This window comes from Saccostrea echinata, unplaced genomic scaffold, assembly GCF_033153115.1.
Source record: "Saccostrea echinata isolate AGI-Se365-2 ecotype Australia unplaced genomic scaffold, CSIRO_AGI_Sech_v1 ptg000003l, whole genome shotgun sequence".
Taxonomy (NCBI): Eukaryota; Metazoa; Mollusca; class Bivalvia; order Ostreida; family Ostreidae; genus Saccostrea; species Saccostrea echinata.
The window spans coordinates 4092413-4118962 of NW_026889752.1; the positions used below are offsets into that span (position 1 = coordinate 4092413).

At 33.4% G+C, this 26550-nt stretch overlaps 1 long non-coding RNA gene across 1 annotated transcript; it reads right to left on the reverse strand.

The window, feature by feature from the left end:
- Positions 1-5899: 5899 nt before the first annotated feature.
- Positions 5900-9268, reverse strand: LOC133178532 (uncharacterized). Its single transcript, XR_009719989.1, has 3 exons — positions 9188-9268; positions 6965-7131; positions 5900-6020 (listed from the first exon to the last, which is right to left on the reverse strand). It is a non-coding gene; the product is annotated as an uncharacterized LOC133178532 (long non-coding RNA).
- Positions 9269-26550: the final 17282 nt, after the last annotated feature.

A 26550-nucleotide genomic window follows, 5' to 3' on the forward strand; every position in this document is an offset into this window, starting at 1 on the left:
CACCAAAACGTAAACTAATATGTATAGAGCATCCCGGGTCTCCGGGCTGCAAAAAGTATTGCATCCGCAAGTTATATATTAATTTTCACCGAAACAAGTTTGATATGCGTTCGTCTTTTGATGACGTCCAAGATTTATTGAAGAATAATGTCCGCGACATTTCTTTGATCTCGGCAATGCCTAAAATTTGAATTTTATCAAGTCAAACAATATAGATATGAAGTATTTAATATATCAAATATTTTAATCGTCTTTATATGGCTTTAATACTGACGACTCGGCGTTAAACAATAATAAGTCAATCGAAAGTAGTTTGTTATATTAGTATATATATGTATTCAGATCTCATACAACAGAGTTCTCTGTTTATCTTGTCAGCACAAGGGACTTAATAAAGTTAACTTGGGATACAAACTCTCCTAGGGTCGCCCGCGTGGCGCAGTGGTTAGAGCGTCTGCTCTAGAGTCGCGAAGTAAGAAGTTGATCCTTACGTCGCGGGTTCGAATCCAACTGTGGCACCTGGAGACCGGTCCTTCGGATGAGACCGTATAAACCCAGGTCCCGTGTCGCAGTAGGTGCTGGCACAAAAAAAGATCCCTCACTGCTCAATGGCCGTAAGTGTCGAGTATAGGACAAAATTTGCAGCTCTCCACCGGCAAGTGGTGGCGTCTCCATGTGAGTGAAAAATTCTCGAGAGGGACGTTAAACAATAAACAAACAAACAAAAAACTCCTCCTAGGCACATGACTCCACCTCTTTTGCCCAGAAGTTCGTATTTATCCCTTTTCTTCGGACGACTTTAAGATTATTCACTGTTCGTAATCTTTACCTTTGATATAATGATGGATGTCATGCTGTACTTCACAATGATTTCATTATAGGTTTAAACGTTTAGATGCACACAGAATGTTCTTGATTTGTAATATGTACTTTTTTTATAATCAAAATAATTATATGAGTTATATTTAAAAAGTTTACAGGTAGTTTGATCTATAAATTTCATAATCTAGCGACTGGTCAAATAATGTACATCAGGGATTGCAAGGAAACATTATGTCAATTTTTTCCCTCCATCCAGTGTAATTTTAATAAATAAATTGAATGCTTTTTTAATGATATGCTTTATATTCTATGTTATTTTGGGACGTATTCCACCAAAAGCTTAATATTTTGTTTCAAACATGCTTTAGGAAATTAAAGAACCATGTCGAATCTTCAAGTTTATTTTACCTTTGTTTTGTGAATAAGTAAACATTCTGTATTCCTATTATAAAGTTCCGTCTCCTAGTAAGAACATTTAAAAATGTAATCTGATAAAATATTTTTATGCTCCCGTAATCGGAGATTTGGGGGCATGTAGTCATTAGTTTGTTCGTCAGTTTACCTGCCTGCCTGTTTGAGTGTTATTACCCTTGTCCAGAACTTTTGAACGGTTGGCGCTAGGGCTTTCATATTTCACGTGTCTGTATATTTCTTCAAACAAAACGTTCTTTGAGTACTTCATTTATGACCTTTAGACCTTGAACCTGGAAGAAGAAGGTAGGTTTGGGATTTATTGTGGCCTTAAAATTTAATGTTTTCAAAAAGTTATGAAATTGTCGTAAATATGAGAATATTAGTTGAGAATAGGAATGTGATAAATCATGGAAGAATATGGTATGAAAGAGGACCATTCTTGAAATATGACGTCATTAATTTGGTAAATTTCAGTTTTAACAGAAAATGCCTCAAAATGTTTCATTTCAGGGGTAATTTTCCTTAAGAAAACAGTGTTCACGCCCACTTCAATTTTCGGTTATGTTGTGTAAAATCTTTTGAAAAATTACATTTCTCAAAATCTCTGGGGCAAGGCATATGCTGTATATTATCTGAAAGAAAATTCCACTGAAAATTGATGTCTTCTGCAACTTTTTAAAGAAAATACGGGAAAATACACAAGGTCATGACGACTAAATTAGCATTTATGAGGTTATATGAGAAAAAACGAGTTGTACATGTATGTTCTTACTGTGTGGAATTTCAATGATTAAAAAAGAATGGGTTTAAATATCTTTCAACATTTTCAAATTTTAGAAAAGTAAAGGGCCAGATTTGTATTGAAACCGTACCTTGTTCTTCGTTTTTCTTTTTTGACTGATCTTGCAATCAGAACAAACGGATTTATAGATAGTTGTGGTTTGTTTGTTTGTTTGTTTATTGTTTAACGTTCCTCTCGAGAATTTTTCATTCATATGGAGACGCCACCACTTGCCGAAGGAGAGCTACAAATTTTGACCTATACTCGGCACTCAGGGCCATTGAGTAGTGAGGGGTCTTCTTCGTGCCAGCACCTACTGCGACACGGGACCTTGGTTTATACTGTCTCATCCGAAGGACCGGTCTCCACGTCCCACAGTGGGATTCCAACCCGCTACGTAAGGATCAACTCCTTACTCCGCGACTCTAGAGCGAACGCTCTAACCACTGCGCTTCGCGGGCGACTAAATAGTTGTGGTTGATACTGCAAATAATTCAAATTTTGAAATTAAGAATTGATTGATACAGGTATATGCTTTGCAGAGAACGCTTAGACGAACCTCTCTCTCTCTCTCTCTCTCTCTCTCTGACATTTTATATGCTTCAAAAAGGATTTCCTTTTGTTTCATGGGAATATATCGAAATAATCAAGAACAGTAGGTTAATTGTCATTATGTGTGCTATTAACAAGCAAACATCCTTAGATAATTTTAGATTTGCTGGAATTTTGGCCCAACTGGGTGGGGAAAAATTGGTTAACAATACTTCATCAAAGTTTTACTTGTAAATATTTTAAAAATTAATTTAAAAAGACGTTTCCAAGAGTAACAGAGCCACATTAAGCTGAATTTGCAAGCATTCTCAAAACTTGTGGACTCATTTTTTTTCTTCACAATTTTACCCTTGGTATAGGTAAGGATGAGGGCAAAATAAGGGTTGAAAATTTAGATTTTGTAGACAGGAAAAAATTCTTTTTTAAATCCTTCTCCAGAGTGATTGACTGATTGATCCTTTACAGTAATATTATGTCCCTCGCGCAATTTCTTTCACTCATAAGAGGCGTCCCTGTATGCCGTTGAAGGGATTCTAATTTAGACCATTACTGGGCACTTAGGGCCATTTAGTAGTGAGGAATCTTTATTGGCCTTACTCCTTCCTTGACACGGGGTCTGGTTTTAAGGTGGCATCCGAAATACTCGCAATTTTCAATTCAAGGTGCCGAGCGCTCGGAGAAAAAAAATGCTTTCTATATTTAGTCGACTCAGGTTTGTAATGGATAGGTATCATGCAGTAAACGCTCTACATGTACATGTACCTATCCCTAGACGGTAAGGTCATGATAGATTTATAGTCTCATTGATATGGCTAAGATATGTTGGCTTTGCTGCAGGTTTTTCGTATTGAATGGAAGCAAGTTTTATCCTATAGTGAGTGTTAGGTAACAATACTGGTTCCCTTGTTCCAATGTTTTCTTTGAAATAAAAGCAATATTCTTCTTTCGAAGAAAGGGTCAATGTGAATCATGTGTGCATTGTAGTCCATGGGTGCTATATTCTTGATTTCTATAATCAAATAACACTGTAAGCATATTTTGCAGAGTTTGTTTGTGATTTAGAATCATCTTCACTAATCGTGGGAGGAAAGTGTTCTATGACATCAAAGAGGGTAATTGTAAACTTATTTTTTTTTTTTAACTTTTACAAGTATCTACATGTATAGACAAATACAATGCAACCTAGAAATATCAAACCTCATCACTGATGCATCTGTAGAGGATGGTTTACCGTATAGTGTGTTTTCTGCAGTTGACTAATTTTCGAGGAATTTTGCTGAAAGGCCAAACCTGGAAAACTTACTATCGCACAATATCCTTTAATACTAATTTGGGCAATCTTTCAACGCGTCAACTGTTATTCCTTAATGTGATAAGTCGTGCGTGCATCAAGGTAGATTTTCGCCTGAACTAATCCGTAATGGAACAACTAAAAACTACTACAGCTTTATGCTTACAGTGTATAAAATAATTATTAGAAATTAGCCCACTACATTAACGAAAAATTAGGTAAAAGAGCTTCAGGGCTTCTTTTCAATTGTGATTCACCTTGAACACATACAGCATGTATATTCTTCAATACGTGTACTTAAATACGCGTAAAATATGGCAGATTTCAGTCATATCCCGTAAATGAATTTTGCGGCAAATTGCAAACGCAGAAATACATTTGCCTTTTCGAATTCAATTTGCAACAGTTTGTGTGAAAAATTTCAGTCAACATTCGATTTAACAACTTAATAAAACAATTACAAAGAAGCAATAAAAGAATTCAAATTTATCATTTTAAGTCCTCAATCTTCATAATTTTTAACAATGACATCCTTTTTCACTCTTTGGGTTGAATTAGTCCATAAATTGACATTTTTTTTAATTCTTGACAATAAGAACTCGATGGATTTGGGTATTGAAATTAGTAAATGATTTCATATAGGTAAAACCAGTGTTCTTATAACAGTAACTTTTACAATTGGAGTTAAAAACATTTTCCCCATGACTAAGAATACACTCGATTTCCACTAACCTTCGATGATAATTCATATAAGGCACTTTTTGTAAGTCAACAGCAAAAATTATCCCTAGTACAGTTAATGTAGTAGTTCCCAAATTAAGATGATTGTTTGGGATAGAACCTAACACTGTATTTTTTTTTTTTATCCAATCCACACAATGTTTGTTTTTTTTTCAAAAAAAAAAAAAAAAAATAGTTTATGCATAATCCTGACATATCTGAATATGCCCTCAAAGTTTTTAGTGTCCCTGCAAGAGAAATTAAAATGTACCACGACTTTTAATACTGACTAAAACTGAGACCTTTCTTGTTTATATGACTTGAAAACATCATGACGAGCCAATTTCAAGAGAAGAAAATTTATTATCTGTCCAACAAAGAAAAAAAAATCCAAAATTGATTGGTACTGTCAGCTTAATTCACCTGTCCAAATTCAGTTTCTGCCTTTACATGAACAAAGATACGCTCCGCTTTGACTGTCTGGGATACCTATACCTCAAAGGGACATTAAATGTGTCTCTTCTCTCTGTGACTATTAAATCCTATTTAAAAACAAGGTATCTGGGCCCAGGATCATGAAACAGACTTAGACTTAAGTCAAATTTTTAATCGCCTGTAAAATGTTTATCAATCATTGAATTAATCTCTAAATTTGCAAATATCAATACTTTTGTAAAGCAATATTGAAAAATATTTTAATTTTTGTCTACTTGACTTCAACAACATATTAGTACAACATAAAGATTTTGACTTAAGCTTAAGATGTTTCATGATCCCGGGACCTGGACATATTTTGCTGAATAAATTTCAAAGTCAATGCAAATTACGTTATTTTTAACCCTTAATGTTAAATCGCTCTCTATTGAAATCGAAATCTCAGGGAAGTGACAAAATGAGGTAATTTTTTTTTAATTTACAGAACAATTGTTTTGCATCTTACGAGTATACTATTGAGAAAATTGGATGACAATTGTTCATTTTAAAAGATAATTCTCCGTTTGGATAATGGTAGACAAAAGGTAGAAATGCATCGTGTTTTGTGGTTGCGCATATCATCGCTTACGAAGATATTTCGTATTATTCACATATTAAAAAAAAGTACGCCTAATACTTTACTCTGTAGACAGAAAAAGATGTCAAATAAATGTGTAAAAGCTCATTGATGTTCCCAAAAGGGTTTAATTTTATGGCAGAAGTTCACGAACATTTTTAATTCCCTTCATATATTGCATTGGAATCTTAACAAACTTTTGAAATTGTCAGAAATGTCACAGATTCATATTATTATAATTACAGTAAACAAACAAAGGAAATATCTATTGATTTTTCATTTGTATTAAACTATCAATCAAAACAATAATTGGTTTATTTCGTTGAAATTCATGGAGTGTTGGTAGATGTGTGTCCTGTCTTTCGTCTTGTATTCACATTAGCATGTACCTACAATGAAAAAAGAAATTAAAAATGTTTTATATACATGTAATTTTAAAGAAAATTGAATTTGTTAGCAATTTCATTTCAAGTATGATATACATTTCGGCTAAACAATTCTCATCGGTAATTGAACAAATAAAGTTTTTTTTAATATATTTATAGGTCAAAACTTAATAAAGTTTAAACTTAAACTGTGTTCTTTGGTTTCAATTTCAATAAAAGAATGTTGGTAACACCTGACGAATGCAGAAGGATTTTATAACGTTTATGTTTATAATAACGTTTTACAAAAATCCCCGGCCGAGTCCTTCTAACATCGTGCAAAGATTATGCGTTTATAATGTTTTGCTCATAATTTTTTTTCATCGGAGTACGTTGTTGTGTGAAATTGCAGATGATTGAGAAAAACCTTAATTAATAAAATTATAAAATTGAGATGTCATCGAGTATGTTTGTAGCATGCATGAAGCGTTGTCCATATATATGAGAGTTTGTTGATGATCGATAGACTGGTCTGCGCGTGAGACATAAGTAGACGATTCATAATGCATTATTCACGTTAAACGTTTAATATATGTTGCTTCTTTTTGCATTTTTTTTACAAAGTTACTATAATGTTATTTAAAGAATTGAAAACTTCTTATGAAACATTATTCAAGTGTAAGGGAAACTTCTTTCAGTATCTACTCATTTTTGGACCAGATATTCAGACATATCGTTAATTGGATGTAACGTTGAAATTTTCAATGTCCCAAAGAGAATTCAAACGTTATATCCAAAGTTTACTATATTCAGAATAGTCTCTCTCTTTCTCTCTCTCTCTCTCTCTCTCTCTCTCTCTCTCTCTGTGTGTGTGTGAGGGTGTGTGTGTGTGTGTGTGTGTGAACATATGAGTGCTTATATTGTTCATACAGTGGAGTAACTTTCGTGTAAATACTTTAAGAAATTACCATGATCATCTACACCATTCCAAACAACGATCCGCTGTCCTTCGGCAACAATACCACGGGTCATTTGGTCCGCCACTTATCATACCTTGATCTCCTTTCATTTGTGCTTCAATGACATTGAGCACTACAGCCAACACAAACAGAATGACGACATGCATCAACTGCATCTGGTTAAATATGATTAGGAACCATATCTTAAACAAATTCAAACGTATTGATGCAATGATTAATTTTTTGGCATGCATATTCATTTCAGATTTTACTCATCTAGCAACGTTCTCTATATTTGTATTCATTAATCATGTTCCTTAGAAACCCTCAAGGCAAAAACAAAAGTTAACCGATGTACGGAATTTGAAATTTAATCTTTTATTATTGAACTTATTCGGATGTTGAGTAAAAGTTTAAAACACCACATTTTGATTTCCTCGTCTTATTGTCCATAAGCACATTCTGTACAAACGTAATTCAAGCAAGATATAAAGTCATTATACAAATGAAATATGGAGATAACGAACAGTAATCCAAATCGGGAGCAGAGCAAACACGGACCTCTGAAAACATCAAAGGTGGGATCAGGTGCCATGGATGAGTATAAGCATACCCTGCCGACCGGTCACACAAAATATCAGCATGTTTGGCTGGAAAGAAGGCCTCCCAATTCGGTTAAGTTTGGGTTGTTCTCAAATTTATTGCATTAAAATATTAATGAAATTTCACAGACTCAAGAAAACGATATCCCAAAGTGTTCTTTGTGTAAATTTTACGGAATATATGTGGTTTTTCCATTCTACACAAATATATTTTTTTTTTATTTTCACATTTGATGAAGAAGTTACAATCATGAGCATGATCAAAGTTTACCGATTAAACGTATCCGATGACATGTCTTTAGGTAAACTGTAAACTCATTGTCAAGAAATAAAATTTAGGTGGTTAGAATTGCATTTGCCAATCACAGTAGATCTTTCAATGATCCTTGGAAGATTAATTATAACAGCAATGTTGTCAAGTTGTTATATTTGTATTGATGAATTGATGAGAGATGTCCCTCTTTTTTAAATAAAAAAAAATAGTGATGTTAGTGTACCTTTGCTATTTATATAAAATTTGTTATGTCGTTCGAAAAGGCAAATACAAAAAAAAAAAAAAAAGAAGAAAAAAAAAATCAATGTGGACATTAAGAACGCATATCTAACAGATTTAGCACAAGGGTGAAAAGTAAGTGTTCCTTTGTAATAGGTAAATGTCGGTGTTATCCTTCTTTGTCCATGTGTTGCTTTATCTTATAGTCTGATAAGAGAAAATAGGGAAGATAAATTTATAAATAATTAGCCGTCTCGTAATCTAATATTTTTTAAAAAAATGTCTTTCTTTTTAAATTCCTTTTAAAATCTTTTCTCAGACTTTTAATTTATATTAGCTGCAGGGGCATAATAGAAGAGGCACGGTGACAGGAGTGAAAAAGTAACATCGTATTCGCTTGTCCAGGAATTAATATCAATAAAGTTTATATTCAACTTTTGCAGTACAGTTCTTTAAGCATCTTCCTCCAGGAAACAGACGACCAAGAACGTCTGGGAAATTAAAAATATAACGAATTTAACATTTATGTGTTATCCTCTGTTGTTACACGCCTGAACATGTAAACCCTACGTTGTTACACGTCTGAACATGTTAATCCATCACCAAAATTTCTTTTTTTTTTTACTGATGCGATTTATCTAAAGTAATTGAAAAAAATAGAGGGCTTCATTACAGTGTAAAAGATATACGACAGCACAGAGTCAGAGAGGTTTCTTTCATATGTGTAAATTTTAATGAATACTAGAGAAGAGGAATTAATGGAAACTAACAAGTGAACTTCATGATAAACGTAATAATTCCAGCTTTTTTATCGTCAACTTCCCTTATTTATTTAGCAATGTACAAGTACTTGCATATGGTGTTTAAATATATATATATATTTTTTTTTAAATTAGAAATACAAATTTCAGAAATTAGAAAAGAAATAGATTTCTAAATTTTTATTCTTCAGATATTGGTTCAGGAAACCCCTGATGTTTAAGCTGTTAATCGATTCATCTACGAAAACCATAAAATCTTCTGAACGTTTTTATCTAAATAAAAAAAGCGTTTTATTCCAAAGGGGTGCCTGTACGCTTATCTTACGCAAGTACACACTGTCATTATGCTAGAACTACAACTCTTAAATGCTCTTACCTTGTTTCTTTTTTGAATCTCAAAGTACAGGCATCAAGAGTGAAAATGAATCTGATTTAATATATAGAATAATGCAGGTTAAATAGAGAAATGCAACGTAAAAGAGGATCTTGAAGCAGTTTATGACGCTTAGTTTGTCAAAGTGTTTTTTCCTTTAAAACGAGTGTCATAGATTTTAATTGCAAGACTACGTGTATGAAAAATGTTACGTGACCTGAAATCAAGTATCCTTTACTATTTTTTTACGTAACAGACTTACTTGATTATGGAACACTTTGCATTTACTCTTTTAATTATCTTACTATACAATAGTTTCCATAAATAATAAGTTCAATAGCTTTATAAAAACAATTATTATTCATAATTACCTTTATTTACCTTTCAGCAATTATTTGGTTAGATTTTCGATACATGTACCATCGACATCATCACCGTAACTATTAACATAAAGTCTCGCAGTAACCTTACACTTTAAAAAAAAAACACTAAAAGGTTTGTCAGCCAATTCAAAAGTAGGCTTCTTCTTCAGTGCGAGTGGTTCTGAAGGCATGTCTGTTTTTGGAAATAATAATAATAAACAGCACTACAGCTACACTACTCAACCTTATATAACAATGAAAACAATTGATATGAAATAATTCCGGACCACTATGAAATACGTCGGGTCTATTTGGTGTAGTTCCCTTGGTTTTTTTCCCTTTGTTTTTATGACTTTCTAATCTTTCCTTTGTCATATTGGAGGCACAGGGGCTCCAGAAAATTTACCTTTTTTTTTATTATTAGTGTCCTTCGTCATAATTAGTGTTTTGTATAAATCTCTACCCTTCACAATGCATCTATTTAATAGATAAGACACAGTGGGATATATATATATATATATATATATATATATATATATATATATATATATATATATATATATATATATATATATATATAGTAAAATTTGTCTAATCCGGACTCTGAGTACTCCGGAATTTTGTCCAATTCGGCTATAAAGTTTAGTCCCATGCACTTGTTTAACAAATGTGTTAAAAAATTCTGTGTAGTCCGGATACTGTCTATTCTGTATTCCGAACGATCAAATGGTCCCAACTACTCATAATTAAGGGTAATTATTTCCTCTAATCCGGCCGCGCAGAATTACCCGAGTCACTTCAATGCAATAAACACCTTTCGTGGTAGATGTGCTAACGTGTGTTTACATAAGTGTCATTAGACGAACTGAAACGCGGCCTTGATACAACCCACTTGAAGATATATAAAGTTAAGTTGAAAGTAGATTTTTAAAAATGTTTACATGTTTAACTTGCTTTCAACTCCATATCACACAATATAACATAAAATCAATGACAATATAGATAAACGATTTACAAATCAAAATATAAATCGGAATAGAAACGCAAACGTCTCATTTCAAAATGGAGCCATAACATTGTTTTACATGAAATTTTAAATGTCAATTCAATAATTATCAAATCGTAAATAGTTGTATTTATGATTTAGTTAAATGCGCTTTCCGACTTGCAAAACCCGCACTTGATATACACTTGTCTGTAGATTTTGACTCCGTTAACATTTCACGTTGAAAGTCTCAAACTTTGTGAGCGAAAAGAAATAATTGACAGTAAGTCATGCAATACTTTTGAATAATTTTAGACTCCATAAATATCAAATGATTTTGTCATTTAATTATATTTTCCCAACATATACATTGTAATGGTTAATAAAACAACAGAAATAAATTTCAAATATTTCCCTGCATTTTTCCTGCACTCCGGATTCTGTCTAATCCGGCCAAATTTTATGGAACCGTTGGTGTCCGGTTTGGACAAATTATACTGTATATTCAATGTCTTTTTGTACAAAAAAAATAAAAAATTACAAAATGAATATTTATCCCTATAACCATTTCATCCCAGTTTAGGGTAGTGACAATAATAGGTGAAGGAAAATATTTCCCCTCCTTGCTCTTTTTAAGGAAGGATTTTCTTTCTGTTGCGTATTCTTCCTGGTACAGACAATTGATTACGTACGTAGTATCTATAATTAATTGCCCGAATAAGTATTTCTTTTCAAAAAGAAAGTAAATGCAATATGTTTGTTTGTTTGTATGTTGTTTAACGTCCCTCTCGAGAATTTTTCACTCATATGGAGACGCCACCACTTGCCGGTGGAGAGCTGCAAATTTTGTCCTATACTCGACACTTACGGCCATTGAGCAGTGAGGGATCTTTTTCTTGCCAGCACCTACTGCGACATGGGACCTTGGTTTATACGGTCTCATCCGAAGGACCGGTCTCCACGTCCCACAGTGGGATTCTAACCCGCCACGTAAGGATCAACTCCTTACTCCGCGACTCTAAAGCGAACGCTCTAACCACTGCGCCACGCGGGTGACTAAATGCAATATGTAGAACACATGGATCGTGGGCCGAGATGCTAAGATGAGTAATGTTTCCCTTTCAATTCTTCGGAGAAATGAGGCTGTATTTTGTAAGAATAAACCACAGATGTTACACCATATAATTGTTGCTTTTATCTATGTTTCACAAGTTTAAGACCAAGTGATTTAGTTTATTTATAGCTTTTTAAGTCTTTATCCAATATCCATCATACTGACTTTGAAGCTTCGACCGTCAAACAGAAGAGACAGGTTTTTTTTTTTTTTTTTTTTTTTTTTTGGAAACATCATGAGGTTGCACTCAAAGTTTGAGTCTTTAACGCTTCCTATTCAAACGAAATGTACATATTTTTTAATACATGTACTACGGTATTTGTTTTTTGTTTGTTTGTTTTATTGTTTAACTTCCCTCTCGAGAATTTTTCACTCATATAGAGACGTCACCTCTTGCCGGTGAAGAGCTGCAAATTTTGACCTATACTCGGCACTCAGGGCCATTGAGCAGTGAGGGATCTTTTCCGTGCCAGCACCTACTGCGACACGGAACCTTGGTTTATACGGTCTCATCCGAAGGATCAGTCTCTACGTCCCACAGTTGGATTCGAACCCGCGACGTAAGGATCAACTCCTTACTCCGCGTCTAACCACTGCGCCACGCGGGCGACCTACGGTATTTGAATTTTATTTATAACAATGATAGCCTTGGTAACCTTCTAGATGAACACATTAAGGTAATATTTTTATAAGCTAGTATTTTAAAGCTGCATAACATCTGACATCGATTTGAAGACCGTCGAACATCCTTATTATGTTGGATCTGCCCTAAAGTAAAGAAAAGTGCTGAAATTAAAAGGTTACAGACATTTAAAAGTTTGGACACAGGAAAAATCTTCGATTAGAGTATGTAATATGACCCGAACCATTTCTTCGGATGAGTTAAAACGTCTTGAAAGTAATTTAAGGAGCTTCAAGAGTAGACAATTTTATATCATTTCTCTACATCTCTGCTAATTGTCAATTGGCTCAACGAAATATATTCTTTAAGTCTTGATGACTGTATATAATGCAGTAACATAATACGACGTTTGAATCAACAGAGAAAGAAACTGCAGATGCTTAAAGTAATCTACATAACAAATGACGAATCGATTTTATTTTTCTTTTTTGAATGACGATATACTCATACCCAAAACAGTTATTTTTTTCATGAAGATTTAATTGAGCGAGAAAATGATAGTTAACTGAATAGTAATTTTTACCTCATGATTCGCAATTCTTTAATGATTAGTAATTAGGGCTCCTGAAAATTATAATTTTCGCCAAACATAATATATGCATTTGCTATCAATTATCGCAAATGCATATCTAATGTTTGAAAAATTTATTAAATGGGGGAAAGATGTATTGTCTACACGGTGAACACAGAAAGTCTTAATCAGTATCCTGGTCTGATTCTGAGAAGAAAGAAATTTCCTCATATTGTAATATATCTTGATTCTTCCTGTCAAAATAAACCCAATTTTTCTTACTATGTAAACATTATCACATGTTCAGGGCTTACATGTAAGACAAAGTTTCGTTAAAATTTCCGGCTAAGTTGAAAGATACACTTACTGGGGAAAAAGTTAGAAGGGATTATATTTTAAATGTAGTCGGTAAACCAGTGTATATAATTTGTCTTGTTGGCAAACAAAAAATAATAAGAAATGTTGTAAAGTAAGTATTCTTTAACACAAGTATAAATAACCATACTGACCCTTACAGAGGAAAAGGCATAATCTAAGATGCACAATAATTAGATAATGAGATAGGAAAAACTCTCGATATCTTGTTTCGCTTGAAAAATCACAAAGATTATCCAGTACACAATATACTCAGGTCTTTCCCCATGAAGCTAAAAATATACTTAAGAATTGTTGTTCACATGACATTCATATTTTCCTCAATACTTAGGTTAGTGTTTATCTATAGGTATATATCATTCTTCTCGTTGCTTATTTAGACATCTGTTGCTTACTCAGACATCTGCAGATTTGAAAATGAACCATACATCCAACGATTGTCAATCTTTCTTCACAAATGCATTGTATCCAAACACAATTATTATGATATTATTTTTGTGTTTTGGAATTATAGGTAACGGCCTGCTAATACATGTGTATAGATTTAAAATGCCAAAAACAGAAAAGAGATTCTTCATACCGATGTTAGCAGTAGCGGATTTACTGTCGTGTATTTTCCAGGCTTCTTTTGGGATCACCGAAAATTTCTATTTCATTCAGTTTCCTTATGAACTTTTGTGCAAGATATTACAATATTTTTCATGGATGACATCAACTTGGTCTGCAACTATTTTGTTGCTGATTTCTATCAGTAGATATTTGAAAATTTGTCGTCCAACTGGAAAACAATTCACACGTCACCAGAAAATGTATGCTGCGTTTGGAGGATTGCTGTTTTCAGTGGTTAACACACTTCCTGTCGTATTTTTTGTTGGCTTTCGATATCAAAATGTCAAATGTTTTGGGAGTAACATTACAGTAGCAATTTGTGACTTAAAGCACTTGGAGGGTGCGGAAAAGACCCTGCAAAATATTTATATTCCATTTGAGATTGGTATCATTTTCTCAATCGGTGTACTCACTGCAGCGTTTTACATTCCAACAGGTCTCCAAATTTTCAGGAAGTACAAAAAAAGATCAAGGATAAAATCAAAAAAGCAGCAAATATATGTAATTGAAGAGCACCCCGCTGGTGAGTTCTCTTTAACATGTGAGTACAAAACTGTTGATTCGACGTCAGATCGTACAGATGGAGTAAGTAGGAATTTAGGATCTGATGTGGAGACAAATACAGTAAATCAAACAAATACGACAATAGAAAGCGAAGAAAAAGATCACGAAAAGAGAAAAGATTCTAAACGCCCAAAAGAAGCTGATCATGAAAGTCATGTCAAAGCTGGAGGAATCAGAACTGATCCGCAGTTCATAAGTACGTTAAAACGTGTTCTTTCTCATCCAAAGGAACCCAAAGAGATCAAGGGTTTCATAAGAACACAAAGACGAACATTAAGCTTAAAGAAATCAAAGAAAAAGCGTAAAGCGAGACACAATTTTATGTATATGTTTATTACTATTATTGTTTTCTACTTTCTAACATACCTCCCGACTTTCATTACAATCCTCCTGATAACGGATGACCCATTCAGCCATTGGTATTCTATGGACGTTGTCCCTTTAAACTTCGTGTTGTTGTTGGTGCGCTCGATGATGATCAACCACATCGTTAATCCTTTCATATATGGTTATTTTGACAGGATATTCAGGAAAGCTTTTGTCAAATCGTTTAACAAGTGCAACTTCGGGGGTAAATCGATTACAAAACAGAAATAGATTTTTGTGACAATCATTGTGATATTGGTGGTTCTTAAGGATGGATATCCGCTCCTCATCGAAGAAGGTTAACTCTTATAATTATTATTTGATTGAACAAGTCTCAAAATGAAATTTGAAATTCATACCTTTTCGTGCAACAATTTTCATTTCATGTAAATCTAGCCTCGATACCAATGCTTTTTAGCATGAACTGAAATTGGAAGTGATCTTTCATGTTTTGTAAAAATAGCACTTGCTTTTTAAACAATGTATTATAGAGCAACTGAAGAACTTAGATACCGCATAAGTGTAAAAATATTTTCTAAATGTCTTGATACCTAACGTTTTTAATCCCCAAATATACTTGTTGATCATTATTCAATCAAAAAATGTTTAGTTGGTATTTTTACTTGCGTTTTTTTTTTTTTTGAAAATACAGTTAACAATCGGTTTTCAGGTGGCGTAAGAAATTTAAGGAAAATAGAACTTCCGTGGATGATAAAAGGTCTGGCCGCCTATTGGAAGGTCGTTCCTTTTTCGTATAAAAATTAAGAGCGTTAATGGACGTGGACCGCAGATACACTGTGTCTGGTATAGCTATTGAAATCGGAACATCATATAGAACGACAGAGCACATTTTGGGAGAAGATCGTGATATGAAGAAATTGGGTGCGAGATGAGTACCCAGGCTTTTCTACGGGCAGAAATGGAGAAAAGAATGGACTGTTCCGCAAAATTCTAAGTCGATCTAAACGTGCGGGTGAGATGCTCCTGGAACGTGAAGTTACATACCTTAACTTGACGTTACGTCAAACTCTCCCCCGGATTTTACAGCTGTCCATTTTAAGAAAGCTCGCATGACCTTAATGATAATGCATGGACATTTTCGGTCGGGTGAACATTTACAAACTAGCGACTACAGATATTCAGTATGGAGCGCATTATGCACTAAAAATATTGCTTAGTATTTAAACTGCTTTTTATACATGGGCTGGGATGTCCTCAAGCATGGCTAAAGGCTTTTTACCTTTTGAAACATTTTTTGAACAAGGTTTCCAAAGTTCTGACATGCGCATCTTATACAATCAAGGGTAGGTAGAGGATTTATAGTGGGGTGAGGCGAGCTGATAAGGCAGGGGGTCTGGGGCGCCTTGAGATTCCCCTAAGGGCAAAGCCCCTGAAAGATTTTGAATGCTAACCAAATATGATGTCTTCTAAGAGGACTCTTTTTACTATTTCTTGTCATCATTATTGATGAATTATTATAAATTGAATTAAATTTCAATGATCAAAACACCGATATTCTGAACAGCTGAGCGGATAACTGCGTTGGTTTGAGTGTAGTTGGAGACCTAAAATAATGCGGTTTGATGTAATTTTTCTTAGCGACGCACGTACAGGACATTTGCTCAAAAATTCAAGCAAAAACATGACATTCATCTTCAATCATTACAAAAATCAAAATATTCTATAGGTTCTTTCATTTTCTGGTAAATGTTAGTTTCTACATTCAATCCCCGAGAAGGATCCTCATTCTAGAAATATTCGTCTTTAATTTAAAGTGAATACGTTTAGTCTAATATTGATTTGACAAAGAGCTAGGTTCACTTTATGCATAAAATGGCCCTGTAGATATACCAATTTTTTGACTAATACCCCGTGTACCATTTTCAAAATTAATATAAAGTAGAGACTTAGTGCTTTCAGTTTATATGACAGAATTTCCTTTGAAGAGTCCAGGTATTGAAAAACAGGTTGTGTGAAATTGCAATGTTATTGAATTTGCAGAAAACAGGTGTTTTTGAGAACCTTCAGCAAAGAATTAAAATAGGAGCACACCCCTCGATCCAAAAATTAAAAAAATGTTTTATAATCTTCATTAACAGTTCTTTTATAACATTTTCACACATTTTGGATCGCAGGTTGTGCTGTATACGAAATATTGAAAAATGGCATCATATTTTGGCAATTTTTAAAGAAATATTCAGGATATGTGTTTAATGACGCAATTCATGACGTCATAATGCATTGACTAGAAAGAAAATTACGTCATTTTCAGTAGATATTCATTCACCAAGTGCTCAAGTATTATTTATTGCCTTTTTGACTAAAACTATACAGTTTTGAATTTTCAGAAATTCAAAGGGCCAAAAAAGGCCCTAAGTGGCTCTTGCTCTTACTTCACAATATGGACTACATATCATACAAGATGAAGTACAATATTGCCTTCTTTAAAGATATAACATTTATTGAGTTGAGTTACTAGTAATAAAATCTTAATTGGTCCAAGAATTCGAGACCCTTAAGAACCATTTCAGTCTGGGGACACAACCAAGCATTTTTGGTGGACACTACCAAGCAAGATTTACTCAGGGGCGTATTATTGTTTTTTAAAGGGGGGGGGGGTGTGGGCAGTCTGAAAAAAAATCAACTAATCCGAAAAACAATTGACAAGCAAAATAGGTTCCCATTTCTTTCATTGCTAAATTTTATTCATTAACTACTACTTTACCCGTATTTGACTATACTGCAACAAAAACGGGGGAGGATGGGGGCGCAATGTTCAATGAATATTTCATTTTCAAGGGTAAAAAGTTCTGATTGGGAAAATTTGGGGAAGCAGCCCCCCCCCCCCCCCGGCCACCTGATGCTACCTGCCTGTTCCTTTGCAAGCCAATAAAGGTCATCAGACATATTTATTGAGGGGAGGGCACACATCCATAAACTAGCTTTATTTTCTGTTGTTTATTATATCGTGCAAAATTATTTAAGGAGGAGGCCTCCACTGCCCCATTTTAGGTTCATACAACTATCATTTTCATATGTCATTCTTAGCAATTCATTCCTCACATTCCTTACCCGACGTTTGCTCTATCACGAAAATTTTGCGGAATGCCTTCCCAGTTTTTTATTTGTCGGAGTAAAGCTTACTTTTTACAAAGCTTACTCCAGCTTTCAGCATCACATGTATTCATTACTCGCAAGTTTTATAGCCGACATTTCGAGCACGTGCTTGACTTCAAACTTCTGAGTCAGAAGTTGAAGCCAAGTTTGATAACCAAATTATTCGGAGCATACTCCAAATTTCTCGTTCGAGCTAGAGTTTGAGCTAGAGCCCGAGCCAATGTTTATAATCTACTTGCCAGATTTATTATATCATTTTCAAAAGGCTAGAAATACTGTGGTTCATATATACAGAACATATACATGCACATTTGTATCATTTCGTAGTATTACGGTTTTGGCGTTTTGTATTTTGCGCAAATGTAACATGATACTTTTTGGAATACTTTGAACTATTAAAAAATGCAGCATCGAATGTATCCAATAACCATTTTGGTTAATTAGATTATATCATTTGTTTGTATAAATCATTTCATTTTTGCACAACATAGTTTCAACATTTTTTTTGTCCATAGTCGCTGATAGCTGTAGAAGTTCACCCAATTTAAAACGTCCAATTGGAGTGTGGTGAAAATTTCAGTATTACTGCATAATGGCTTTATTTCATAGATATATCGTTTGTTTGATTTAATCACGTCACAATAAAATTTTAGAAAGAAATTCCAAAAACTTTTGGATTGACCCTCGTATATTTGAGATTTAATAATTTTCCTCATGTGATGTGATAAACTTTAAAAATGAACTTTGAGGAAATACCATGGATGACATTACTTTTTAGAATTTTGAAACATTCTTGTGAGCATTTTAATTTACCTACCTGTTGATTTTTAGAAACTTAGGATCGGATTACCTTAAATATTATTACTTACTGAAATGAAACAATGAGATATTTTTTCATGAATTTTATTAGAAATTATATAAGTAAAACACAGTATGATTCAATAGTGCATGTCTATCCTAATCAATAATGAATAGCTGAATGCAAGTTTTTTTTTTTTTTTAAATAAATACCAAGTGTTAAATATATTCTCTCGAAGTTTACATTTTGCACTACACTTTATTCAAATTTTTCAAGAAGATAACCGTGAAGAAGCATGAACAATAGAAAACTGTTGATTATAATTATAAGCAACCCTTATATAATTATGTATGATTGTTAAAAATGTTGTTGAAATTGCAAATGTCTGACATTCTGAGAGAGAGAGAGAGAGAGAGAGAGAGAGGGAGAGAGAGAGAGAGAGAGAGAGAGTAAACATCAATGTATATAAGAAATCATCGTAGATAATAATTATTGCTTTCAATATGATTGTTTGTCTTCCTGTTGAAATGATTTAAGCATTATATACCTTTTAAGAGAACGCAGCTATGACAAGGCTGTCCGAAGGCTTAATATGCAATAGATATACTTTAAAAGGAACGTATTGTGTCAATAACATGATATTTCAAGAAAAACGGTAATTATTGTGTAATTTTTGTTACACGAAAAATAACTCATCCTATCGAAGAATATATATATATCTCATAAATGCATACATTGTATACTCAATAAATGTCAACTTTTTTCTAGACCGTTCTAACACAAATTCTACATTAGAAATGTAATTTCACTGCAAGGAATCTGATTTGACAATTGCAAAAAAAATATCTTTTCAATTTTGAGCCCAACAATATAGTGATATCATTGCTGACAAAAATATATTTAGAGTTCTGCATAAATAATTTGTTGATCCCTTTCATTTAATTGAATATTTTCTAAATTAAAAGCTTTTGACAACAATTCAGTTAAGTCTTTTTAAAAGATAACGAACAGTGATCGATCTCAAAAAAAAAAAAAACTCCAAACAGAACAAATTTGTGGACAGGGCATAAAATACGGACAATCCGAAATTCCAGACGTGGAATCAGGTGCCTAAGATGAGGCTGCATCCCCTATAGACCGGTCACACCCGTCGTAGGCCCTGTGTATTAATCAGAACAAGTAGCTGGAGTATTCCGTGATCAAATTAGTGTAAAAAAACAACTAATAACTGATATGACATATGCCAGTCAAACAACGACCCAATGATAAATTATATTTGCTAACACGGTCATTATGCAGACCATAGAATTTTCCAAATGCTGACTTTTAACTTTTCTGCCAGTAACCTGCCTTGGTTAAAAAATGATTGTAGTCAGGGCATGCTCTGAGTATCCACGCAGCTGTGTTAAGGCTGTCCGAAGGCTTAATATGCATTAAAATATACATTTCATTTTAAGCTAGATTTTAATTTCAATTAGTAATCTATGTATGTTATTACAGTCAACTTGTGATGAGAGTGTAATCAGGTATTATAATAATACATTTTTGTGATGTTACGTTGTTGATCACGTGATGGACACTTATAAATTCCTAAATGTTGCACAAAAATTGCATCGGCACAAGTGCAAAACAAAATTATTGAGAAAAATTTGTCACATAAGTCAATTCATCGTGATCTTTGGTACATATAAAGTGCTGGGGGCAAGTCTGAATTTTACTTCTTGAGAAAATATTCAATGGGAAATTCAAGTTACCCACATACAAGGGGGCATTTTCCACTCTTTATCGCAATTTATACAAAATAGGATAAATTACATACAATGCCCCAGCAAAATTCAGTTAGAGGACATACTTCTTTAGTAGATTCACACAAAATATCTTTAATTTATCCTTATACTTGTGCCAGTCAAATATATACACGATTTATAAATTCTAACTCTGTCCAAGGACGTGTAGGGGGGAGCGTTTCTCAGTAAAATTTTTATTATTGTTTGAGTAAATGTATATCGGACAAGTTAAAGGAATAACGATGTTAAACTTCATACCAGCACACTTATGCATAAAGAACAATCCATACACTTGAATCAAACAACATCGCTAAAATATCTTTACATGTGAAAGGAATGAAAAGTTATGACACTTTCCCCGTCATGTCAGCTCAAGTATTCAGTGACCTGACGTCATATGCAATTATGACGTCATATCTAGGTAGTTCAGAGAAGTTACTACAATTGGAACAGTTTGATATTTTACGGACAGCCTTATCCTAGCCGCGCAATAAGTTTGGAGATATAAACACCATCTACAGGTGGTAATAGAATAATTTATTATATACCCAACTGTTTGTCACTCAGTTTTACTGTTGAATCCACACAATCACGTGACGGTGTGATCCGACGTTCCGGATCACCACACTGTGGTTTTCTGAATCCATATCACCCCTCTCTGAAACTGATGACGTAGTACACAGATAAATGACGTTTTTATTCTCGCGCATCAAAATGTTCCTTGACAAAATGGTTTGTTTAATGGATAAAAGTTATGTAATTGATCCAAAAAGTTTCCTTTTATTTTACTTTGCTAGTTGTAAAGGGGTATATAATAAATTTATCATTATAACAGTAACTTGATCCGAAGAGCCGTATCACGTCTCGTTGACAGGCGCGGATCATCAGATCAAACTCGACGCTTCGCGTCTCGTTTGATCTGATAATCCGCGCCTGTCAACTCGACGTGATACGGCTCTTCGGATCAAGTTACTGTTATAATAATATATATATATTAATAAGGAAAGTAGGCATTTTAAAAAGCTGAAGTCATCTCGTTTGTCATACAATTTAGTTGTCAGCAAATACAATTTATCATTGAGTCAAATGCTGAATGACGTTTTTCATACTAACTGTTAGGCCATTATTTACACACTGAATTTTTTTCTGTTATTTCCCGATCATGACAAGGAGCACACGGCGGGTGTGACCGGTCAGCAGGGGATGCTCACTCCTCTATGGCACCTGATCCGACCTCTGATGTTTAGAGGTCCGTGTTTGCTCTGCTCCTATTTTGTATTGTTTAATGGACTTTTTTTAGCTTGAATACTGTTCGTTATCTCCATATATTTCATGGAACTTATCGGCTATAGTCAGTAAAACATCCAAATACAAAACAGATGTGAAAGACCCTAAAGTTAAAATAACTTGAGTTCACTGGTTTATATCTAGTCGACATATGAATGGAATCAACTATTGTTAATTGATAAAACGTCGTAATATATCTGAATGTCGAATTGACTAATTGATTGATTGTATGTAGTTTTACGTCCCGTTCGAGAATTTTTCACTGATATAGATAGAGACGTAATCGTATACTGGTGAAGCTCTTCAAATTTAGATCTTTACTCGGCACTTAGGGCCAATGAACAGTGAGAGATCTTTATCGTGCCAACGCCAGCCGCGACACAGGGCCTCGGTTTTTAAGGTCTCATCCCAAAGACCCGCAACTTTCACATCAAAGTGCCGAGCACTTGGCGAAGGAGCAGTTGCTACCTATTTTTTATCGACTCAGGTCAGTCACGGCTGGGGTTTGAACCCATGACCTTCCGATCATGTAGCGAGCGCTCCACCGACTGAGCTACCGTGAAGGGTGAATGTTGAGTTGAATGCCACAGCAAGTGGTTTTTCCTCACGTAAAAGCTTAAGATTTTTTTTGATGAAATCTGCTTCATAGGAATATGAATACATATCCGTTAATAGAGGAGCACAATTAGGACCCATCGGAATTCCAACAGTTTTTTGAGGAAGACATGGTCTTCAAAGACTAGATAATCTTGTTCAATGAGGAACAGCTCCAGCATCCTTTTATCATCAACATCAGAGTATTTGTGTAGAAGCAGATTGCTTTTTATTGGAGTAATTCTGTTGATGACCAATCTGAAAATATAAAATTTTCCGAGTTCCCGTTTTATTGAAGAAGCATTTATGTATTATATGAAAAAGCCTAGTTTTTAGTTTATCGTGAGGGGTGGTTGTATGAAGTGTTCTTGTCTTTCTAATTCTTTTAGAACCTCCAACATAGTAAAAGAGGAAGGATGGAAAGCATATTTTCAAATTTTCATTGTGTTGAATTAAAGGTTTCGCTAATGAAAAAAAACCCCTCTCCCTTAAAAGTATTTCAGGCTTTAATTGGATTCATCAACTAAAGATATAAATAATACAAATACTGTGTGCATTATTTTAATTATTGATCTCTTTAATTGAATTATAATTAGCACCCAAAGTCAATTATTTATATCATCAAATAACTTAAAGAAAGCAACAATTAAGCAGTTCGGTAGTTTTATTCATGCTATTTGAAACAATGCAAGCAATAATTCAGAATTAAGATAACTATGACTATTTGAAGATACTCATATTGAATTGTTGAACGTATTAGATGATTCATACTTTAATACTAGTTCATCTCATGATATGTTCAATTAAAGGGGTATTTGAGTTACGTTTATTGAGTTACTTTACTTTACACATATTTGAAATGGAAAAGAAAGCAAGCATGTTGATGTAAAAAAAAAGAGAAAAAAAACGATATTTAAAATAAAATTTCACGTCGTCATTCTGTTGATCGTTAAAGCTGGAAAAATATTGAAATTGGGGAACACTGTAAACTTCTTCAACAAACCTTGTGATTTGATTAAGATTTAAAGCAATATCTTTTTTTCTCTCTTGCAAAACAATATGCTATGATTCAGACAAGGACTTGGTTGTATAAAAATTAAATAAGCTTTTTCATATTTCATCAACTTAATGATACTTTAAAAAACTCTTGTGAATGGTAACATGACATATTTTTTGGCCATGTTATAACAATGAAGATTTCAAACTTGCAGTCATTTCTTGCATATGCCTTGAAAGAGGACAATGAAATTAAAAAAAGAAGAATTCGTTAAAAATGTTAACTAAGAACCATCTAAAGCTTCAGTCTTTCATCTAAATTGAGATCTTCCAGAACAATACATGTTCTATCTTCCCTTAGGTATCTTCTAATCACCAAACTTCACAGTTTTCTCTTTTACTTCACATTCTGGAAAAATTTTTCCTAATTATATTCCACGAATGACAGAATAGGACTGTAAAATATGGAATCTCTAGAAATCATTGTCTAACCGAGATTTAATGAATAAGTGAATTTAATCGATGAAAGAATACAAGAGTAAATATATATAATAAATTGTATTTTAGTCTTTAAGAGTATCAACTGGGACTTGAATATGCAGATATATTAATAATACAAAAGCTTTGATGAAACATTAAGTGACTTTCAAGCATACATTTTAAAAAATAACATCTCATGATCACCATATTTGTTGCACATTATTTGTCGTTGAAATAAATTAATCAATACAGAATTTTGAATACCGAGAAAAAAATATATTCGTATCTTGTAAATGCTGAGATATTAATTTAAATCTCTTTTTTTTCTGACACGCTATTTCTGGAGGAAAGTTATCCTAATGAAATTACATACATTCGTGTTAAAGACAAAGAAAAGCATTCCGAGTACATCCCAGAGCGTTCCATCCCTTCTCATGTTCGTTCTCCTTTTCGAATGGTTTCAAAGAATTCCTTTAATCACAAATGACCACAGTTTCAAAAATACTTTACTTAGATTACTGTGATTTTAATCGGAAGTTATTGATATTAATATTATTGATACTTAGCAAGATATTTTTCCTAGATAAAAATACTGTTCAATGTACATTTGTTACATTAATGTCGGAGATATTAAAAAAAGTTCACGAAACTAGGAATTCTTACTTTTCTTCCAGCTTTTGACTCTTCTATTATGCAAGCAATATAGAGTTTAGTGAACGCTGCCTCGAATGTTGTATATATACTGGTACAACACCGATCTCTTCAAGTTCCTAGGTATAGTAATAATCATAAAATGTATTTTTAATAAAAGCAGAAGTCTCCTTATCCTTTATTAAATATTCTGAGCTTTAAGATAAGCCCTGGTCAAAAGGATGATACAGTTTGAGGTCATGGGCAAAAATATAAATATTTGAATTAATCCTGCCGACGAATTTCATAGTAAAAACCCATATGCAATTTTGTGACGGACGGACAAGCTGACCATCACGTTAAATCTTTTCCCTATATCGGATTATCAAATATGGAGACAAAATATCATTTTTGTATATATTTGACGTACACTTAACACAGTTAACCACATAATCTGGAAGTCAGCAATTAAAAGTAAACGTTAAAACTTGTCACAAATTTTTGTTTCATATTTACGATAAATCAATTCCTGAGCTTGATAATTTTAAAATGTTGTAAACCAACTTTTATTCGCAACATCTTTTATTCGGGGTTATTCAAATTCGAATCCATTCACGACTTCTAATTTCCACCACTTACGCAACATTCTTCATAAATATATAGGTGAAGAATTGGTTCGTGACAAGAAATATTGGACAGAAAAAGAGGTCGTGAAACTCACACATATTTCTCGCTCGCGAAAAAAATCATACTTTTAATAGTCTTGTCAAATCCAATTATTTTTTCTAAAATTTCAAATACAACAATTATATAGAACAAAATAGTCCCTTACTGTTCCAATAACATATTCAGGCCTGACATCTCCTCCCTCACACTGTGATGTATTTACTATGAGTGTTTTTTCCCTCCATAAATCCGAATCCAATGTCTGACGAACTATCAATGGAACATTCCCAACTCCAAAGGAACGTAGAATTAGAGCACTTGGTATGCGTTCTATCTTTAAGCAGGAGGGCAGTCATAACAATTATTAATGCATACGCAGTAAATATTCTTTTCTACCAACTTGTACTTTCCGTAAAAGCTTAATCAATTTGAAATTAAACAGAAATGATAATGGAGACGCATGCCAGAAGATGCGTCAACTGAATTAATGACGTTGAGCTTCATAGTGCAAAAATACATGTGAATCTGTACATTTTTATAGCAGAATTGCATTAACTTTCCAAAGTTAGCAATGCTACCGGTTCTCTTGTGTTAACAGATTTAATGGCACACTAACAACTGATATCGTTGACAAAGAGATTGTCACTACACAATACATACCACTTTTTCAGTTATTCCTGGATAAATAAGCAGTATGTTTACGTCTGCAGTGGCAACATTTTTGTTAGTGCATAATAGTAGCTCGTCTTTGTCGCCTGGTGCTAATAGAAGATTCTTATTTACTGCATCTGAATAAAATATGTATATTGCTAAATAATGAACAGGCGTGAAACATATGAATATACTATAAATTATGTCTGTTTCTCAAGGCAGATTGTATAATGAATATATATATACAACATGTATTTAATTGTGTCTTAAAAGCAATGTACATAGAATACCCCATATATACCACGCATAAACAAATATTGCATAACAGTGAACATTATATTTGTAATCTTTGTAATTAATATCAAATATACTTGTTTTTAAAGTGACATAAACCGCTTATATGTTTCACTGACTTTGGTTATCAACCCAAACTGTGAGGATTTCTGTAGACTTTCAATATTTATGTAAAACATGTTCATCAAAATTGAATCTTGAATAAGTACCACATAGTCTCTTGTTTCCACTAAACACTGCAAGAGGTGGAAAGTTTGGAGATTCGTAAGCGTCAAAGCTAGTTGGATTCTTCTTTCGAGTTCTATTTCCCCTAAATAGATTGTTGTTGAAGCAAATTGTAACCTTTGAAAGCAAACCGTAAATTTATAAACACCAATTGTACATACATATGGAAACAAAATACAAGACATACATGTACATGTTCACAATTTTAGACTTAATTCTCTACATTTATGTAGTCTTTGTAGACCAGGGCTTCTAACAAACTGTTGGAATTT